This window comes from Capra hircus, chromosome 27, assembly GCF_001704415.2.
Source record: "Capra hircus breed San Clemente chromosome 27, ASM170441v1, whole genome shotgun sequence".
In the NCBI taxonomy this organism is placed as follows: domain Eukaryota; kingdom Metazoa; phylum Chordata; class Mammalia; order Artiodactyla; family Bovidae; genus Capra; species Capra hircus.
In genome coordinates, this window is record NC_030834.1 from 19,844,097 (window position 1) to 19,857,383 (window position 13,287).

Consider the following 13,287-nt stretch of genomic DNA (forward strand, 5'->3'; position numbering starts at 1 on the left):
GAAGAGTTAGACTTCCTTTAAGTCTATTCCCTTCTCCCCCTCCCTCCACCTCAGAAAAAAGAAAAAGAAAAGCTGAGCATACTATGGAACTCAACATAGAATGACAGGCTCACAGAATTTTTTAGATCTGGAAGAGAGTTGAATCTATGAAGGGACTCTTTTCATAAGATGGAGAACCTGATCTAGCATCACCTACTGGGATGACTGTACATCTAACTCACAGACACTGCCAGTAAATAGTAAATACACACACACATTCTTAATACACCTACCTTCCCAGGTCTGCAACCAAATGGCTACTATCTCTTATAACAGAATTAAACAGTATAATTTTGAACTAACCTCTGATCAGCCAAAGAGAGACCTAAAAATTCTTTTCCCCAGCTGCTTCAGACAGGACTCCTGAGATTTCTGGATGCTGGTTTGTTGTTGCCTTTTAAAAAGGTTTTTGCCTTACAAACGTAAAGGGAAAGCAACAAGGTTTGACTAGTGGTGCTAGTGATAAAAACCCGCCTGCCAATGCAGGAGACAGAGAGGATGCAGGTTCGATCCCTGGTTTGGAAAGATCCCTTGGAGGAGTAGATGGCAACTCATTTCAGTATTCTTGCCTGGGAAATGCCATGGACAGAGGAGCCTGGCAGGCTACAGTCCATGGCATTGCAAAGAGTCAGATACGACTGAGGGCCTGAGCGCACACACACACACACACACACACACGCACACACACGCACGCGCCCACACACACACATACCTCAGCCGATAAACCATGGAAACTAGTTTCCTGGTTCTAACTGCAAAATACTGTGTTAACACGTTGTTGTTGTTTAGTCAAGTCTGACTCTCTGTGGTCCTGCCAGGCTCCTCTGTCTATGGGATTTCCCAGGCAAGAATACTGAAGTGGGTTACCATTTCCTTCTTCAGGGGATCTTTCCAACCCAGGACTGAACCCGCGTCACTTGCATTGAGGCATTGGCAGGTGGATTCTTTACTGCTGAGCCACCAGGGAAGTCCAGTTAACATGTTACTTAATCTTATTAATCACATCAGTGAGGAGACTGTGCCTTGTTTTATAGTTAATGTCATTCAATCACTAACTTCTGTCCGAGTTTGGTGACTCCTTGGATTGCAGCATTGTTTTATATCTTTAAGCTAATCTACCTTCATAATATATAAATAAGGCTAAACATTAATCCCCAAATAATGTTTCACATTATGTATACATACTGTATGTATACATAATGTTTTATATTATGTATTTGTATACATAATGTATACAAAATACAAAACTGCTGGCTGAGCACATGGGTAGGTGAATATATAGACACCAGAAACTGGGCCCAGGTCTTAGTTTCCTCATCCACTAAGGAACACAATGGAACCAACCAGGATGTTGGTTCCCATGGCTTACTAGCAGTGACTCTGGGCTAAGTCCAACCCCGAACTTTCCCCCTACATTTATAAAACACACAATAAGAAGGTGTGGATGAGGAGTATCCCCTGCCGAACCAGTACACAAAGGACGTCGTAAGCATGAAGCACCAGCCACTGTAGCCACTTCCCACTGTGCACCCTGAGGGGATTCAGGATGGAGAAAGGCAGGATTCTGGCCCCAGACAGTTAAAGTGCTGTCAAGTGAATGATTTCAGTGAGGCCAGACTCTTGCATCTTCCCATATATTTTGTTGCTGTTGTGCAGTCTCTGAGTTCAGTCTTACAGACTCTTTGTGACCCCAAGGACTGCAGCACGCCAGGCTTCCCTGTCGCTTACCATCTCCTGGGGTTTGCTCAGACCCAAGTCCATTGTGTCGATGATGCCATTCAACCACCTCATCCTCTGTCACCCCCTTCTCTTCCTGCCCTCAATCTTTCCCAGCATCAGGGTCTATTCCAATGAGTCAGCTCTTTGCATCAGGTGGCCAAAGTATTGGAGTTTCAGCTTCAGCATCAGTCTTTCCAATAAATATTCAGGGTTGATTTTCTTTAGGATTGACTGGTCTGATCTCCTTGCTGTCCAAGGGACTCACAAGAGTCTTCTCCAGCACCACAATTTGAAAGCATCAGTTCTTTAGTCCTCAGCCTTCCTCATGGTCCAACTCTTATATCCATACATGACTACAGGAAAAGCCATAACTTCGACTATATGGACCTCTGATGGCAAAGTAATGTCTCTGCTTTTTAATATGCTGTCTAGGCTTGTTGTAGCTTTCCTTCCAAGGAACAAGTGTCTTTTACATGGCTGAGTCACTGTCCCATACGTGGCAAGCACCAAATTCATTAACTTGAAATATCTGGTTTTCTTTAATTAATAGTATCTTTTGATATTTTGATTACCTGGATTTTTTGGCTTGGGGTTTTTTGTTTTGTTTTGTTTTGGCAAAAACTCCTATGTATCCTGGCTCTTCCCTCATCTCTTTGTAAAAGTCCCTTAGCTCTGTCTGAGAGGCTGTCTCCTAGGATTAAGTCCTCAGTAAGTCCTATGACTAAAACATATTTCACAACCTTTAGATGGTACTCTTTGTTTTTCAGTCAACAAAGGAATAAACTTTGTCCACAAACTTCTTGAGTCCCGTAGGCTGACAGTCGTAAGTGCCATAAGCAAGTGGGAAAGAGCTTTGCAACTCTTGAGTTTGATGGTTAGACACTGGGTTCTGAATTTTGCTGTGATTAATCTCCTTCCTCTTTTCTGTATGCATTAGACTGTAAGCTGATCAGCAATCCTATTATTTATCTCTGTATTCTGGTGCTAACAAAGAACATGGTGTGCACTAAGTGCTCAAAAGATATTTATTGAACTGACTTGAAACTGAGCAGTCAGCAGGCTATTGCCCAGACAGTAACTGTCTCTTTTAAAACAACATCTTCCTACTCTTCACCAATAATCACACACTCCTCTTCACTTCTCCACATCTCCTGGTTGAGCAGGTTGGCCTTGAATTACAGAACAACACCCTATGGGCTCCCCTCCTATTTAGAAACCTGACATTTGTTTACAGATGATCCCAGCTTATGCAACACTCCCCATTTTCCCAAAATATCAGGCATCAAAATGCAACCTGAATATAGATAACAAAATGAACACTGATGTTCTGCCTAAAGGCCTTCCACAAGCTGCAGGAAGAATATTAATTATGTATTCTATTTGTTTTCACAGCCTAGGGGAAGCCCACAACTGACACCAGCCCATCTTCAATCTCCTTGCCATTTCCTGTCTGGGGGCTGGGCAGACTGATTCTTCCCTCCACTGACTTTCTAATTCAACCATATCCATTCACCTCGAGATACTGTGAGCCAGCAGCAAGCACTCAGGAATCCAAAACCTGGTGATGAATGTCTTTCCCCCAGTGAGGAGTGTGGCATTAGTGTACTAGAAACACAACAAAACCTTAGAAGAGTTCTGAAGTGACTTGCTTCTCCATCTGTTCAAACACAAGATATTTCTTCTTCCATAATGATCCATTATGATGACTGTCACAATATTTTGCCCCTTTTCATCCGTTTCTGTTTCTCAAAGTTCACATAGAGCCCAGATTTCATATATTTATTGAATTGTAGAATGACAAGACCCTCGTCACAGGTACTAAAGAAACATCACCACTAATTATTTTTTAGTTACAGAACACTGACCTAAATGTTCTTGTGTTAATGCTTTGATCTTTCTATAAACATCCTAGGTATTTATAGTCTTATGTTCCAGTGAATGAGAAAAAGTGGAAGAGTAGCTGTACTTAGGGTTTATTTTTCAGCATTTCCTGAAATTGATTTTAACATAAATTAAGTGCAACTTAGAAAGGAGAACATGTTTCAGGAAGGACCAGATATTTATCACCCAACTTAGAGTCTTCTGTATTTGGACTTGGAGGAAATTTTTTCATTTTTCTAGCAAACTTGGAAACCATTTCTTAAACCAATTTTTAGACAAGGAAGGTTTTTCTGATTATACACTGGCAGGCAGCAATCTCTGACAGGATGAGCCTTACGCATACTTTAGTCACCTGGCTTTTAAAACATACATAGCATGAATCCTTCCCACATTATAGCTCCTTTTAAAGAATATAGTAATATGTTTAATGCATTAAGGAACAATAAAGATTATATAAGCCAGTCAATCAAAAAGTGCCAGTGATCCTTGCTAAGTAGCAGTGGTTAGCCTAGATTTTCAAGTTATGTAACTGATGCTCTTGTTTAGTCGCGACCTCGTGTCTGACTCTTTGTGACCCCATGGATTGTACCCACCAGTTTCCTCTGTCCATTTCCCAGGCAAGAATACTGGAGTGGGTTGCCGCTTCCTTCTCCAGGGGATCTTCCCAACACAAGGATCAAACTTGCATTTCTGGCATTGCAGGAAGATTCTTCATTGTTGACCCACTGGGGAAGCCCAGCTGATGCCACGCAGGTGTAAGCGTGGTTGCAACCTATCTTGATGGTAAAACAGAGCTCTCTCTGCTGATTCTAGATAACACAGCCTCCTTTCCCTGGGGTGGCTCATATTACATGTTGCTTAGCACTGTGGTCCTTGTGGGTAGTTAGATACAAACCATCACCACTGGAAAACACATGCATACACACAAACTTTGTTACACCCAATGTCTTTCACTGAGGTTCCAATTATCTATTTCCTTCATCTCTATCCCAAAGGCAAGACTAGGATGTCAGTAGTGAGTGAGGTATTTGACTTGAGGAAAAAAACTTAAGAGGATACAAAAAACCCTCAGTTATCAAGATAAATAATGTGTTTTAATACATTATTTATAAACTAAAATTAAATGAAATATACATGATAACAAAATATTGCAATTGTGAATAACAACAAAATCCAACCTGCCCTTGAACAACCTTGCTCACTTTCCCTACCCTAGTCCTGGCCCTGGTTCCAATAAAACTTTATTTATATGAACAAGGAGACAGCCCATGAGCCATGGTTTGCCAAGTTAATTTTTTAATATAGTGCATTAAAATATTATTTATTTTGATAGCTGAGCTTTTTGGTACCTTTTAAAATTTATTTCACATCCTATCCCTGACTCTATTCTCTCACTAGACTATATACACTGAGGGCAGAGACCAAGGGTTATTTATCTTTGGTAGACAGCAAGCACTCATTGATTGCCAGGAGAAATATCAATAACCTCAGATATGCAGATAACACCACCCTTATGGCAGAAAGTGAAGAGGAACTAAAAAGCCTCTTGATGAAAGTGAAACAGGAGAGCAAAAAAGTTGGCTTAAAGCTCAACGTTCAGAAAACGAAGATCATGGCATCCGGTCCCATCACTTCATGGCAAATAGATGGGAAACAGTGGAAACAGTGTCAGACTTTATTTTGGGGGGCTCCAAAATCACTGCAGATGGTGACTACAGCCATGAAATTAAAACACGCTTACTCCTTGGAAGAAAAGTTATGACCAACCTAGATAGCATATTCAAAAGCAGAGACATTACTTTGCCGACTAAGGTCCGTCTAGTCAAGGCTATGGTTTTTCCTGTGGCCATGTATGGATGTGAAAGTTGGACTGTGAAGAAGGCTGAGCACCAAAGAATTGATGCTTTTGAACTGTGGTGTTGGAGAAGACTCTTGAGAGTCCTTTGGACTGCAAGGAGATCCAACCAACCCATTCTGAAGGAGATCAGCCCTGGGATTTCTTTGGAAGGAATGATGCTAAAGCTGAAACTCCAGTACTTTGGCCACCTCATGTGAAGTGTTGACTCATTGGAAAAGACTCTGATGCTGGGAGGGATTGGGGGCAGGAGGAGAAGGGGACAGCAGAGGATGAGATGGCTGGATGGCATCACAGACTTGATGGACGTTAGTCTGAGTGAACTCTGGGAGATGGTGATGGACAGGGAGGCCTGGTGTGCTGCGATTCATGGGGTCGCAAAGAGTCGGACACGACTGAACGACTGAACTGAACTCAAGCACCCATTAAATGCTCAAAAGTGATTCTTAGGGCTAGTAGTTAATTTCTCATTTAAATTTTTTCCCTAAATTTAATCCTTAAAATTTTTAGTAAAAAAATACATTACCTGTCCCTCAAGGGAAATAGAAACATGTAGTATAAATGACAAATATAATAATCATATTCAGTATGGCTACTTTACTTCTAGTAATTTATCACAAGAAAGTAATTCAGCTAAGCAAAAAGATGTAGGTATTTAAATGTTTTGTTGTTGTTGTTCAGGCGCTAAGTCATGCCTGACTCTTTGCAACCCCATGGACTGCAGAACACAGGCTTCCTTGTCCTCCACTATCTCCTGGAGTTTGCTCAAGTTCATGTCCATTGAGTTGGTAATGCGATCTTATTGCAACATAAATAATTCCCAAGCTATGGGAACTGTTTACTATATTATGGTAGAATATAATAATATAGTAATATATATGATGGACTCATATATTAAAGAAAATAATTTTTAAAGACTATGTAAAGACTTGAAATATTTTATATGATAAAATAATAATAAAAATTAACAAAATACAAAGAAATAGGAATACACAAAAAGTCAGTCAGTGTATACAATTAGAAATTAATATGCAAACCAAACTTCACTTAGATTATGGAATTACATTTTCATTATTTTTATTGTTTTTAATCTTGTTTTGATAATGCTTTTACTGAAATATTTGTAATGAAAATTTATCTTAATAAAGTATTCTCATCAGGCACAAGGTAAATCCAGTATCTGCAGTACATTTCTTCTCTAGATTAATATTCCAAATCTTGAGAGGAGTTGAAAATCTGAAAACAAACAAACAAAAATACCCTTTCTTTTATTTCAGGCCATTAAGTTAATTCTTGACTCTTCATTTTTCTTACTAAGCTTTGGAAATTACCCTATTTATAAGCATGGCAAATCGTAGGGGAAATCACACCATGTGGAGAGGATTTAAATATTACAAGTTTCTGTTTCAAATAGAGATGAGAGTAGAAACAAGGAAGGGGGAAACGTGGATGGGTCTGGCCAAGAATGAGAAAATAGAGAAAGTGTTCTAGAGCAGAAGTTAGTCAGCTAGGGGTCTTGGGCCCAGATTGTAAGCTAAGAATATTGTTTAAGAAGAAAAAGGAAGGAAGAGAAAGAAGTGAGGAGAGGAAATGATAGAGACCCACATGGCCCACAAGCCTGAAGTATTCACCATCTGATTCTTTACTGAAAACGTTTGCCAACCTCTGCTCTAGGAGGGGAAAAAATACACTTCTGGGTGTTAGTCTACTTCGTATTTTTAGTTAGTATATTTTATGTTGTTAGACAAGTTTCAAACTTAAAGAAAAATTGAGCAGAAAGTACGGAGTTCCCCCAGATGCCCCTTCTGCCCCACCACATATACATAGTCTCTCTCATTATTAGCTTGCGTTAGTATGGTACATTTGTTACAACGGATAAATCAATACTGACACATTTTTTTGGCCAAGTGGAATGTGGGACCTCACTTCCCCAACTAGGGTTCAAACCCACGGCCCCTGATTTAAAAGCACAGTGTAGTCCCAATACATTAGTATTAACTAAAGAACTAAAGTCCACAACCTCAGATAAGCAGAGGACACCACTCTTATGGCAGAAAGCGAACAGGAACTGAAGAGCCTCTTGATGAAAGTGAAAGAGGAGAGTGAAAAAGCTGGCTTGAAACTTAACATTCAAAAAACTAAGATCATGGTATCTGGTCCCATCACTTTATGGCAATTAGATGGGGAAACAATGAAAACAGTGACAGACTTTATTTTCCTGGGCTCCAAAATCACTGCAGATGGTGACTGCAGCCATGAAATTAAAAGACGCCTGCTCCTTGGAAGAAAAGCTATGACAAACCTAGACAGCATATTAAAAAGCAGAGACATTACTTTGCCAACAAAAATCCGTCTACTCAAAGCTGTGGTTTTTCCAGTAGTCATGTATGGATGTGAGAGGTGGACCATAAAGAAAGCTGAGCGCCAAAGAGTTGATGCTCTTTAATTTTTGAGAGCCCCTTGGACTGCAAGGAGATCCAACCAGTCCACCCTAAAGGAAATCAGTCCTGAATATTCATTGGAAGGATTGATGCTGAAGCTGAAGCTCCAATCCTTTGGCCAACTGATGTGAAGAACTGACTCATTGGAAAAGATCCTGATGCTGGGAAAGATTGAAGGCAGGAGAAGGGGATGACAGAGGATGAGATGGTTGGATGGCCTCACTGGCTCAATGGACATGAGTTTGAACAAGCTCTGGGAGTTGGTGATGGACAGGGAAGCCTGGCGTGATGCAGTCCATGGGGTCACAAAGAGTCGGACACGACTGAGCGACTGAACTGAACTGATAGGTTGCCTCAGGGTTCACACTCGGAGTTGTACGAGTTTATGGGTTTTGACAAATGCATAATGTCATGTACCCACCATGACAGCATCATAGAGAATAGCTTCACTGCCCTAAAAATCCCCAGCGTGCCACCAATTCCTTCACTTCCTCCCCCATGGAAACTCTTTGCAACCACTGATCTTTTTATTGGCTCTGTAACTGCCTTTTCCAGAACGTCACATAGTTAAAATCATATAGCCTGTAGCCTTTTCAGACTGGCTTCTCTTACTTCATTTCAATAGCAATATAGTATTCAAAAATACTATAGTATTCAAAAATAAAGTATTCAAAATTCCTCTGTATCTTTTTCTGGCTTGAGAACTCATTTCTTTTTATCACTGGATAATATTTGATTTCATGGGTGTGCCACAGCTTGTTTATCCATTCACCTATTGAAAGGCATTTTGATCACTTCCAAGTTTCAAAAATTATTAATAAAGCTGATATAGTCTTTGTGTGCAGGTTTTTGTGTGGAGGCTGGTTTCAACTCATTTGGATAAATACTAAGGAGTGCCATTGCTGGATCATATGGTAAGAGCCTGTTTAGTTTTGGAAGAAACTGCTAAACTGTCTTCCAGAGAGACTGTGCCATTTAGTACTCCCACCAGCAATGAATGAGAGGCTCTGTGGTGTGGCATTCTCACTGCATCTGATGTTTCTGGTATTTGGGGTATTCATTGTGCCAATAGGGGTATCATGGTACCTCACTGTGGTTCTAATTTGCAATTTCCTAATGACATATGATATCGTCCTTTCAGATACTTATTTGCCATCTATATATCTTCTTCAATGAGGCATAAGTTCAGATTTTTTGCCCATTTTTAAATTGGGTAGTCTGTTAGGGTCAGAGACAACTGAAGCACCTTCAGTTCAGTTCAATTCAGTTCAGTCGCTCAGTCGTGTCCGACTCTTTGCGACCCCATGAATCGCAGCACACCAGGCCTCCCTGTCCATCACCAACCTCCGGAGTTCACTCAGACTCACGTCCATCGAGTCCATGATGCCATCCAGCCATCTCATCCTCTGCCATCCCCTTCTCCTCCTATCTCCAATCCCTCCCAGCATCAGAGTCTTTTCCAATGAGTCAACTCTTCACATGAGGTGGCCAAAGTACTGGAGTTTCAGCTTTAGCATCATTCCTTCCAAAGAAATCCCAGGGCTGATCTCCTTCAGAATGGACTGGTTGGATCTCCTTGCAGTCCAAGGGACTCTCAAGAGTCTTCTCCAACACCACAGTTCAAAAGCATCAATTCTTTGGTGCTCAGCCTTCTTCACAGTCCAACTCTCACATCCACACATGACCACAGGAAAAACCATAGCCTTGACTAGACGGACCTTAGTCGGCAAAGTAATGTCTCTGCTTTTGAATATGCTATCTAGGTTGGTCATAACTTTTCTTCCAAGGAGTAAGTGTCTTTTAATTTCATGGCTGTAGTCACCATCTGCAGTGATTTTGGAGCCCCCCAAAGTAAAGTCTGACACTGTTTCCACTGTTTCCCCATCTATTTCCCATGATGTGATGGGACCAGATGCCATGATCTTCGTTTTCTGACTGTTGAACTTTAAGCCACCTTTTTCGCTCTCCTGTTTCACTTTCATCAAGAGGCTTTTTAGTTTCTCTTCACTTTCTGCCATAAGGGTGGTGTCATCTGCCTATCTGAGGTTATTGAGATTTCTCCCAGCAATCTTGATTCCAGCTTGTGTTTCTTCCAGTCCAGCGTTCCTCATGATGTACTCTGTATGTAAGTTAAATAAGCAAGGTGACGTACTCCTTTTCCTATCTGAATCCAGTCTGTTGTTCCATGAAGCACCTTAGCACACACATTTTCTTACTGGCAAGTTTTAAGAGGATTTTTTTTCATTTGTTTCTTTTTTAAAAATTTGATTTTGCCTCATGCCCAGAAATGCAGGGTCTTAGTTCCCCGACCAGGGATTGAACCTGGGCCATGGCAGTGAAAGGACCAAGTCCTAACCACTGGACCACAGGGAACTCCCAGTATCTCATTTTTTGTACTATTGTAGTGTTGTTTTAGGGGCTTCCCTTGTAGCTCAGGGATAAAGAAGCCGCCTGCCAATACAGGAGACACGGGGGTTTGACCCCTGGATGGGTAAGATCCCCTGGAGAAGGAAATGGCAATCCACTCCAATATCCCTGCGTGGGAAATCCTATGGACAGAGGAGCCTGGCCGGTTATAGTCCATGGGGTTGAAAAGAGTCGAACATGACTTAGCAACCACAAACAAGTGCTGTGTTTATATTTCAAATTCCAAATGTACATTGTTGACATATATGAAACCAACTGACCTGTGTATGTTAACCTTGAATACACCCTACAAGCTTGCTGTAAATGCTTATTAGTTCTAGAAGAATTTATTATTATTATTACATAGAAATTTTCTATGTAAACAATATGTTATCTGTGAACAATTTTAGTTTTCAGCTTTATTTACTCCTTTCCCATCTGCATACCTCTTGTTTCCTTTTCTCGGTTTATTGTATTAACTAGCACTTCAAGCATAATAATGACTATGAATAGTGAGAGGAGGCAGCCTTCCCTTTATTCCTGCTCTTAGGGGAAAGATACCTGGTATCTCACCATTAACCATGATGAAAGTTTTTATCACCAATGGTGTGCTGGGTTTTGTCAATGCATTTTCTGCCTCTATTAATATAATCCTGTATTTTTCTTCTTTAGTCTGTTGATGTAAATGATTATATTAATTGATTTTTGAACATTGAATGAGCCTTAACTACCTGGGATAAATCTCATTTGGGCATGCTGAAGAATTCTTTTTATACTTTGTTGGATTTGATTTGCTTAATATCTCATTAAGGATTTTTGGAGCTATATTCATGAGAGATATTGGTCTGTAGTTTCCTTCCTAGTAATGTCTTTGGTTTTGTTTTCAGGGAATACTAACCTCATGAAATCAGTTATGAAGTATGTCCTGTGCTTCGGTTCTCTGGAAGATACTGTAGAGACTTGGTTTCATTTTCCCCCTGAAAATTGATACAATTTTCCAGTAAAACCATTTAGATCTAATCCTTTATATTTGGGAAATTTATTAATTATTGATTCAATTTCTATCATTAATATAGGGATATTCAAGTTATCTATCCAAGTATGAGTTTTGGCAGACTGTGTCTTTTCAAGGAATTGGTTTACTTCATCTAGGTTATCAAATTTAGGGGCATAGAATGGCTCATAATATTCCTTTCATACTCTTTTAATGTTCATAGGATCAGTAGTGATGGCCCTTCTTTCATTTCTGATATTAGTGATTTCTGACTTCTCTCTTTTTTCTTGGCTAGTCCAGCTAGAGTTTTATCAGTTTTATCGATCTTTTCAAAGAATCCGTTTTCGGTTTTGTTGATATTCTCTGTTGATTTTCTGTTTTCAGCTTCATTCCTCCGCTTTCTAATTCTTATTTATTTGCTTTTGTTTTCTTTGGATTTGGTTTTTCTTCCCCTCTGCCCCCAGCTTCCTAAGGTGGGAGATATCAATCAGTATCAGTCAATATTATTGATTCCAGATCTGTCTTCTTTTCCAATACACGCATTCAACACTATTCAGCTCCCTCAGCCACATGTTTTTGTTGCTTACATAAATTTTGATGAGTTGCGTTTTCATACACTCTTGTGTGTTAGTCTTTTTTTTTTTAGAAAAAGCAAACAATATCTATATTATCATCTCCAATATACAGATCTTTTTTAGAGATTCTTTAAGGTTTGAAAAGACTTAATGGAGCAAAAGTAATAGACAAATAGGAAAAAGCATCCTACACTAAGTTTTCCTGGACTAATTATTGTGAAAAATGACTCATACATCTTTCTTATACGTATGCCAAAGAGCTCAGACCAAAACCAGCCACTATCTCCACTCCTCCTCATCTTGCCTTTCCTTTTAGAAAAGTGATGACTAACTAAATTTTATGGTCTCAGGGGCATGCTGGAGACAGCTTGTAGCTGTCTACAGAGTCCGTGGCTAATCCGATGGTATCCTGTAGTTGGCCATGTTGGAAGCAATTGCACCAGGGAAACTGATCCATAATGGATATTGGGGGTGGGGCCATTGGTTCACCAACACACCAGTGCCAAATTATAAAACCTAGGATTTTCCCCAGCTTTCTACATTTACTGGGCACAAGTAGGAAACACACACTACTGTCTGTGAAAATTAGAGGATCCAAGAGCTTTCAAAAACCATATTCCTCCAGATGCCATGAATACATCAGACCATCTGAGAAGAGGAATTCTTTCAAGCAGCAATGTAAATGTAGCTGGGCAACAGTCCAAAATAGATCTTCTAAGAACACTCAGTCATGTATTCTATAAACATGATGAAAACATTCCTCAACCAACTTTCATAGGGTTAAACGTAAGCGTAGTGATTCATCCAAATGCACAAGCTGAAAGTAACTAAAATTGGAAGCCACAACTTGGATGATTATTTACTCCATAGTGGTTCAGATCAAAGTCTTTCCCTATGAATCAGTAGCTTCTACCAGTACCAGAATAAGGGCAATTACCTGACGTTAGAGGTTTGGAAGGACTGGGTAATAACTGAAGAGAAAAGGCTGGAAGAAAGAGAAAGTATTTTCCAATAAAGCTAAAAATAACTTAGGATCGTATAGTTATTTGAAAGATACATCTCTAACATTCCATGATTTGAACAGACATAAGGCCCAAAAATCTAATTACTGATAGGAAGAATAGAGATCAATAGTCACAACTACAGTGACTATTTTTACTTACTAATAAAAACTGTACAAACTATCTCTTAATTACTTTGGTGTATATTTTACAAACTCATGAATACAGGCACATACACACGTACACATATGTGAAAATCTATCTATATCCTTCTCTCCAAATTTCCTCTACCTACCTACCAAAATATAGATTAATAAAAATCAGTAGGGCTATTACTTGTACAGCAGAGATGGTTTAGAAAGCATTTTCACAGACA

General features: G+C 39.8%; 1 non-coding gene across 1 annotated transcript; it reads right to left on the minus strand.

The window, feature by feature from the left end:
* Window positions 10,237-10,307, minus strand: TRNAE-UUC. Its single transcript has one exon. It is a non-coding gene; the product is annotated as a tRNA-Glu (tRNA).